Genomic DNA, 6654 nt, shown 5'->3' with positions numbered 1-6654 from the left:
TGCATCTAGGATGTAGACATTGGATGGACTGGCTCTGGCTTTCATAAGGCTTGGCTCAAGATGACCCGAGCTCCAGGCTCCCTGCATCCTTCCTTTCAGTAGCAAACAGTAAGAGGAGGATTCTCACAGGTCGTCTCAGTCCTTGGCCAGCCAGCAGGGCTGACATAGCCCCCACCCGGAGCACATTCTCTGTTATGTAATGCCGTCACTGTTCATTGACAGGGACAAAGAGGAGAGCTGCACAAAAGATGTGCCTGCTGTTGCCATGGCACTTTCCAAGCCCCCCCTTTGCCCTCTGCTAATTCCTCCTAATCATGTTTCAGGCCCTTTAGCTGAGCACAGTGATGTCTGGTCCCCGAAGCTTACACCAGGAGGTTGGGGATAGTCTCCCACTGAGTGCCTCTTCATGTGTGTGTACATACACATCCATGAACACTCATCTGTTGCCCAGGGAGTGCAGAGACTGTTGGGTTGGTGCTTTTTCTGAGGAGGTCCCGGTGGGGACCTTCCCTCTCCTTTCTCTATGATGGTTAACAATGACGGGTCTAGACTCACCTAGGAGACCAACTGTTGCCCTGTCTGTGAAGGAGTTTCTATATAAGTGGAAACATGCCCTCCCTCCGACATGGGTTCTCCACTGAATAAGGAGTAAAAAGCGAGCTGGGCACCAGCATTTAAACTCTGCTTCCTGACTGCAAACACAGTGTGACCAGCTGCCTCCTGCTCCTGCCACCATGCCTTCCCCACCGTGATGGACAAGTAAGCCCCGATGAACCCTCTTCCTTTAAGTTGCTTCTCGTCAGGTATTTGGGTATTACAATCATGAAAGTGACTCATACGCTCCCTGTGTTCTTTCTTGCCTGACCCTGGTGAGCAATAGCCACATGAAGAATCCATATCTCCATCTGGCCACCCATTTTGATTGATAATTTACATTTTAAAAAATTTTTATTTTATGTGCATTGATATCTTGCTATGGGTGTCGGGTCTCCTGGAACTGGAGTCACAGACAGCTGTAAGGTGCTACGTGGGTTGCTGAGAATTGAACCCAGGTCCTCTGGCAGAGCAGTCTATGCCCTTAACCACTGAGCCATCTCTTCAGCCCCATTGAATGATGTTTTTAGGAGTTATCATATACAAGATAAGTGTAGAGGGCTGTGATGGTCAGAGGTGACCTTTTGTCAGGGCAGAAGGATTTGTCTAATGAAAGTGAAGAGTAAACACAATCGAAGAATCCAGATGGAGGATTTTGAAGATTAGAGGGAAGCGAGGTCAGTGTGCATTGATCTTCCAAAAATACTTTGGGAGAGCCAGGGTGGGGCTGTGCGTCTGGGGACAGGGACAGCATGACCAGAGACACTAGGTACAGATGGGCTTGGGGTGGTCTCTGAGGTCTGTCAAGAGCTATTAGGACAACCTCCCAGAAGACAGCCACAGGACCTTAGAACAAAACCTAAGGCACAACTGAGAGCCCTCATCATGCCTGTCCCCAGAGGCCCCAGACAACGCCAGAAGAGCAGCAGACCAGAGGACGACCCATATGCCCTGAAAACTAGACATCAGCAAAGGATGAGTCAAGAATCATCACAGCCCCGAGTCTACCACAGGTTTCTACAGGGCAGCTGTGTGAACGTGGGTTTCCCCATAGCTTCAGAGAACCTTTGTCCTTGCAGTGGAGAGGATAAGAGCCACGTCATGGGTTTGTATTATGAGATTAGATTGGGTACTAGGTAATGAGGACCCACCTTCAGTTCTGTCTTCATTACTTTTCAATTGCTGTGAAGAAACACTATGAACCAGGCAACTTATAGAAGAGTTTATTGGGAACTTAGAGTTTCAGAGGGTGAGTCTGTGACCACCATGGCAGGGAGTGGGCAGTCATGGAGTTAAGTAGTAGCTGAGTGTCTACATCTGGAGGTGCAGCCATGAGGCATGTGGCAATGGTGTGGGTTTTTAAATCTCAAAGCCCACTCCCAGAGACACATACACCTCCCCCAACAAGGCCACACCGCCTCATTCTTCCCAAACAGTTCCACTAACTGGGGACCAAGATTTCAAATATATGAACCTTTGAGAGCCATTCTCTTTAAAACCACCACAGGTCCCAATGCCTTAATAGAAATAGAGTCATGAGAAGTGTGGCTTGATTCAAAAGAAGAAGAAATGGGGAGGGGCAAGGCCTGAGCATGAATAGAGTCAACAGAAGTATCTGGGCTCTGTTTCATTGGAAGGACAGACCTGCCCCAGACTGAGCTCTACAAAAGCCATTCATGCCCTGACTTCCATATTGGTCCATCTCTGCTCCCCACACTTTCCTCCTGGTTCAGCCACTGTGGTAGAGTGGATCTTTAGTCTTTGGTGATCTTGTTTTCGTCTCAGGCCCCTCAGACAGGAGTAATCCCCTGTTCTGCTAATTGCTTCTGGTTCCTTCTGACGACAGCTCCGAAGGTATCTCGGTCTCTTTCCTGCTGCTATAACAAAGTCCTCAAGGCTGAGTGATTTATAAATCTGGAAGTTTATTTGCCTTGTGGTTCTGCATGGAGGGGGTTGGAAGAGCATGGTGTGGCATTCGCTCAGCATCTGGAGGGGACTTTATACTGTCACTCCATGGTAGAGCACATCATGCAGGGAGACAAAGCATGCTAGCTCAGGTTTCCTTGCTTTGACTAGTCATTTGTGTCATCATGGTGGCCCCACCGATAATCACTTCCCAAAGGCCTCAGCTCCAAGTACTGCTCATAAACAAATCTGGGAAGTGCCTGACACATGAACTTTGCTGGGTTCCATTGAGACCACCAACCAGGGTTTGGCTGAGGCAGGAGCTAGGCTTCGGTGTTGGGTTTGGTACCATCCCTCACATGTTGCTTATTGTTAGGTCAGTGATGGCAGTGGGGCCTGCAGCCTCTGGTCTCTTGGGTGTTAGAGGAAGGATATGCTTGAATAGAACCTATGTTTGTGCATAATCTCTTGAAAATGATAATTTGAGGGGAGCAAATATTTTTTACGCCTTGTCGCTTTTGAAGTCTGCCTTTGCTTTTGACATTTGACAGCAGGGAGCTGTGTTTTCCTGTCCTCCGAGCTGGTGTGTGGGATGCGGATGCTGGCTCTTGTGCCAGGTTCTGGAACCCACGGGCACCTACACGCATGGTGATGGTAAAAGTTTGGACTCCAGAGGGGGAGGAGGAAATGTACTATTAGAGTCCTTTGCTGGTGTGTGCTCAGAGCTTCAGCCTTGGGGAGAATGGGCCGGATATGGAGATCTACACAGAACTGCTGATCATGTCCTACCTTGCCAGGCTGTGGTTTTCACTTTCCAGGGCTGCTGGAATTGGCAGGCTAACTAGATTGTGAGGCATCTGAGGGCCCAGATCCTCTCCTGACACCACAAAATGGTGGCTCAAAATGAAACGTTATGGACTGAATTGTGTTCATCCCCAAATTTATATGTTGAAACTCGAGAGCCAAGTTGGTAGAATGAAGAGAGGGCCTTTGGTAAGGACAGTAATTTTTAAAAGACAGAGGATGACAGGTACTGGAAGGGAAGCAGGGAGGGGGGACACTGGGAAAGCACTGGGAGCCTGTCCCTCATAGAGATCTGCATGACACATGGCCGTTAGACTGCAAAACCTCAGAAGATAGGACCCATTGGCTACAGCCTGAGTCTGTAACACCACTAAAGGTCTGTGTTGGAAAGAACTGGACACCAGCCATGGCTCTCTTTTTCTGCAGTAACTGACTCAGGCATTTTGTCACAGTAATTGAAAACATCCTACCCATGCTTCTTTTTACTTCCCACAGTGTCCTCAGAATCTATAGAGGCGCAACACACAAAATGCTTAATTATATTTTGTGGGTGCTGAGGGTAGAATGTGAAACGTTCCCTATAGTCTCATGTTTTGAATGCTTGTCCCCTAGCTGGTGACCCTGTTTGGAAAGGTCTGTAGAACCTTTATGAGGTGGGAGCCTTGCTGGAGAGAGTGGTTCTCTGGAGACAGGCTTTGGGGTTGTCTGAGGTTTCTATTGCTGCAACAAAGACCATTACTGAAAGCAATGAGGGGAAAAAGGGGTTTATTTCATCCTATAATCTCCAGGTCATAGTCCATCACCCAGGGAAGTCAAGGTAGGAGCTTGAGACATGTGCTAGAGCAGGACCACGGAGGAATGCTGCTTACTGACTTGCTTAGCTTGCTTTTGCATATTCCCCAGGACCACTTGCAGAGGAACAGCACCACTTACAGTGGGCTGAGACCTTCTACATCAACCATCCATCAAGAAAATGCCCCACAGGCTTGCCTACGGTCCAGTCTGATGAAGGCCTTTTCTCAACTCAGAGCTGTTCATTTCAGATGACTCAAACTTGTGTCAAATTGATAAAAGGCAAACAAGCCAGTACAGAAGCTTTATAGCCAGGCATGACTTCCTTTTCACTCTGAGCTTTCTGACTGCTGATGCAGGATGAGAGGCTGGCCTTGTCCTCCTGCTGTCGGCCATGATGGACAGCCGTGGGCCAAAGCAAACTCTTTCTCCTTTGAGTTGCTGTTGTCCTGGTATCTTCTCATAGCAACAAAAATGCACCTAAGATGGTAGGTTGACTGTCTTTAACTCAGAAGGCCTGGGGTTCCCGTGGCACTGTGCCTACAGTGGAGAGTGGCTGAGCTGCTAGCTCATCTATGCCAAGAGCTTAGTAGGTTCTTGGGAGTACCCCCATTTGGGCTGCTCTGGGTCTGAGGGGACAGTGGAGCACACGTGTCACTGTTTGGAGGCCTGGTCATTGGTCCCCTCTCCCAGACACTTCATCTTAGGCATAGGTTTCATTCACAAATCCTTTCCAGGGATTGGCTGAAGATGGAAGGAGGAATTTGTATTTGAGTTATGGAGTCTTCTGGCCTCCCCACGGAATCCAACTATGGCTCAGATGCCCAGCCCTAGGAAGCAGATGGTCACATCAAGATTGTCAGCCAGAATCTCTGGAAGGACAGAGTTGAGACAACCCCACAGGTCCCTGTGTTAGCAAACTCCCATTACTAACAATAGCTATCTGATTTTCCTCAGACCATCAGTTCAAGCTTCCTTTTCACCCTCTGGGTGGAAACAGAGATGCAGTTTTCCTCAGAAGGTGCGTAGGGTGTTGTAATTTTGGAGGAAGCAACAAATTTTTTTATAATTGTGTAATTTGTATATAATTCCTTGTAATAAAGTATGATGATTATGGCTCTGTACACATAAAAGACTCCCTAATCCTCCAATTATGGTAAGTACGTGTTTATAAAGGCTGGAGAATGGTCTGTCTTTGAAAGTTTTTCCCATTTTAAAGTTTCTTATCAAAGTTAGTGGACAGCTTGAATTCTGCTAGATAGATGATTTTCAGTGGATCTAGATCTTTCTGGCAAAGAAAGACAATGGCCCCAGCCAGGCCCTGTCCACTCAGGAGAGGAGTAGAAGAATCTTCTCATCATACTAGCCAGAAATGTCATCTAAACCATACTGAGTCTGTGTTTATCACACATTCAAGAAAGATGCATTTATTGAGCATCTCCTAAATGCTGGGCCCTGGTCATGCCATGGAGCTCTCCGTGTAAGGGAGTGAGAGCTATGGACAGTAATCTTGCTAAGTAGTAGCACGTTGTGGCATCTTTATGTGACCTGCACAGGGCAGTGAATGTGGCTGGCAGTGGGGCTGATGGGATGTTTCCCTGAAGAACTGGCATTTGAGTAGCTTCATCAAGAATGAGTAGGACATCATTGAATAAAAAGTGTGGGATAAGAGGAAGGAGTCTGGTCTTCTCTCTGCATGCTCTCAGAAGACATAGTATTCAGGCTTTCCTCCTGGTTGGAGCCCCGAGGATCTCCTAGAACTTGTCTTCTGCTGAGGAGGTATGATCACCTAGCCTCAGCCATAGTCCAGCCCCTTCTATCAGAGATTCTGCAAAGGGAGTCTTAGGCTTTGTAAGTGTGTATCCGGGGACTGAGCCAGGTCTTTTGACATATGTGTGGAGTCCATCCTCTTTTACTGCGTCCCCAACAACAACCTCCAACTCTATCTCACAGCCAGAGGGATCTTCATCCAGGACAAATCTGAGTACCCTGCAGACTGTTCAAACTCCCCAGTGTTTCCTACTGGCACAGAAGGGAGCCCCTGCTCAGGGTCTGCCAGTCTCTAAGTTCCCTGAGTGCCAGGGACTCACATTCTAGACACCCAACTTCTTATAATGTTATAGCTGCACCCTGTTTGTGTTCTCTGTAGAGCCCTGGCCTTTGTCATTTATTCTTTCTGGAACACTCTTCTTGCTCCCACAGGTGCCTCTCCATCATCATCCATCCTCAGATATCCTCTCATCTCTCAGGAAGGCCCCCTCCCCCCACGGCTCTCTCCACACCGCTTCCCAGTTGCCTGCTCCCCTCTGCCATGCTGCCGGCACTTGGCCACAATGTGTTTCTTATATGTTTACTCCTTTCAAATCTGCACTTTTCATGAGAAGAAACACACACCTCCTTTATTCATGGTGAAGCATGACATTTGTATTTATACACTGCCTGGCCCAGGGAAAGTTTTCAACAAAAAAGAGAGTTCAGGGGTTGTGTGTGTGTGTGTGTGTGTGTGTGTGTGTGTGTGGTGGGGTGGCTCAGTTGGTAAAGTGCTTGCCTTATAAGCCT

Source organism: Microtus oregoni, unplaced genomic scaffold, assembly GCF_018167655.1.
Source record: "Microtus oregoni isolate MIOR12 unplaced genomic scaffold, Mior012 000015F_ref0000493, whole genome shotgun sequence".
Lineage (NCBI taxonomy): Eukaryota > Metazoa > Chordata > Mammalia > Rodentia > Cricetidae > Microtus > Microtus oregoni.
Note: the sequence above shows the minus strand (reverse complement) of the source record.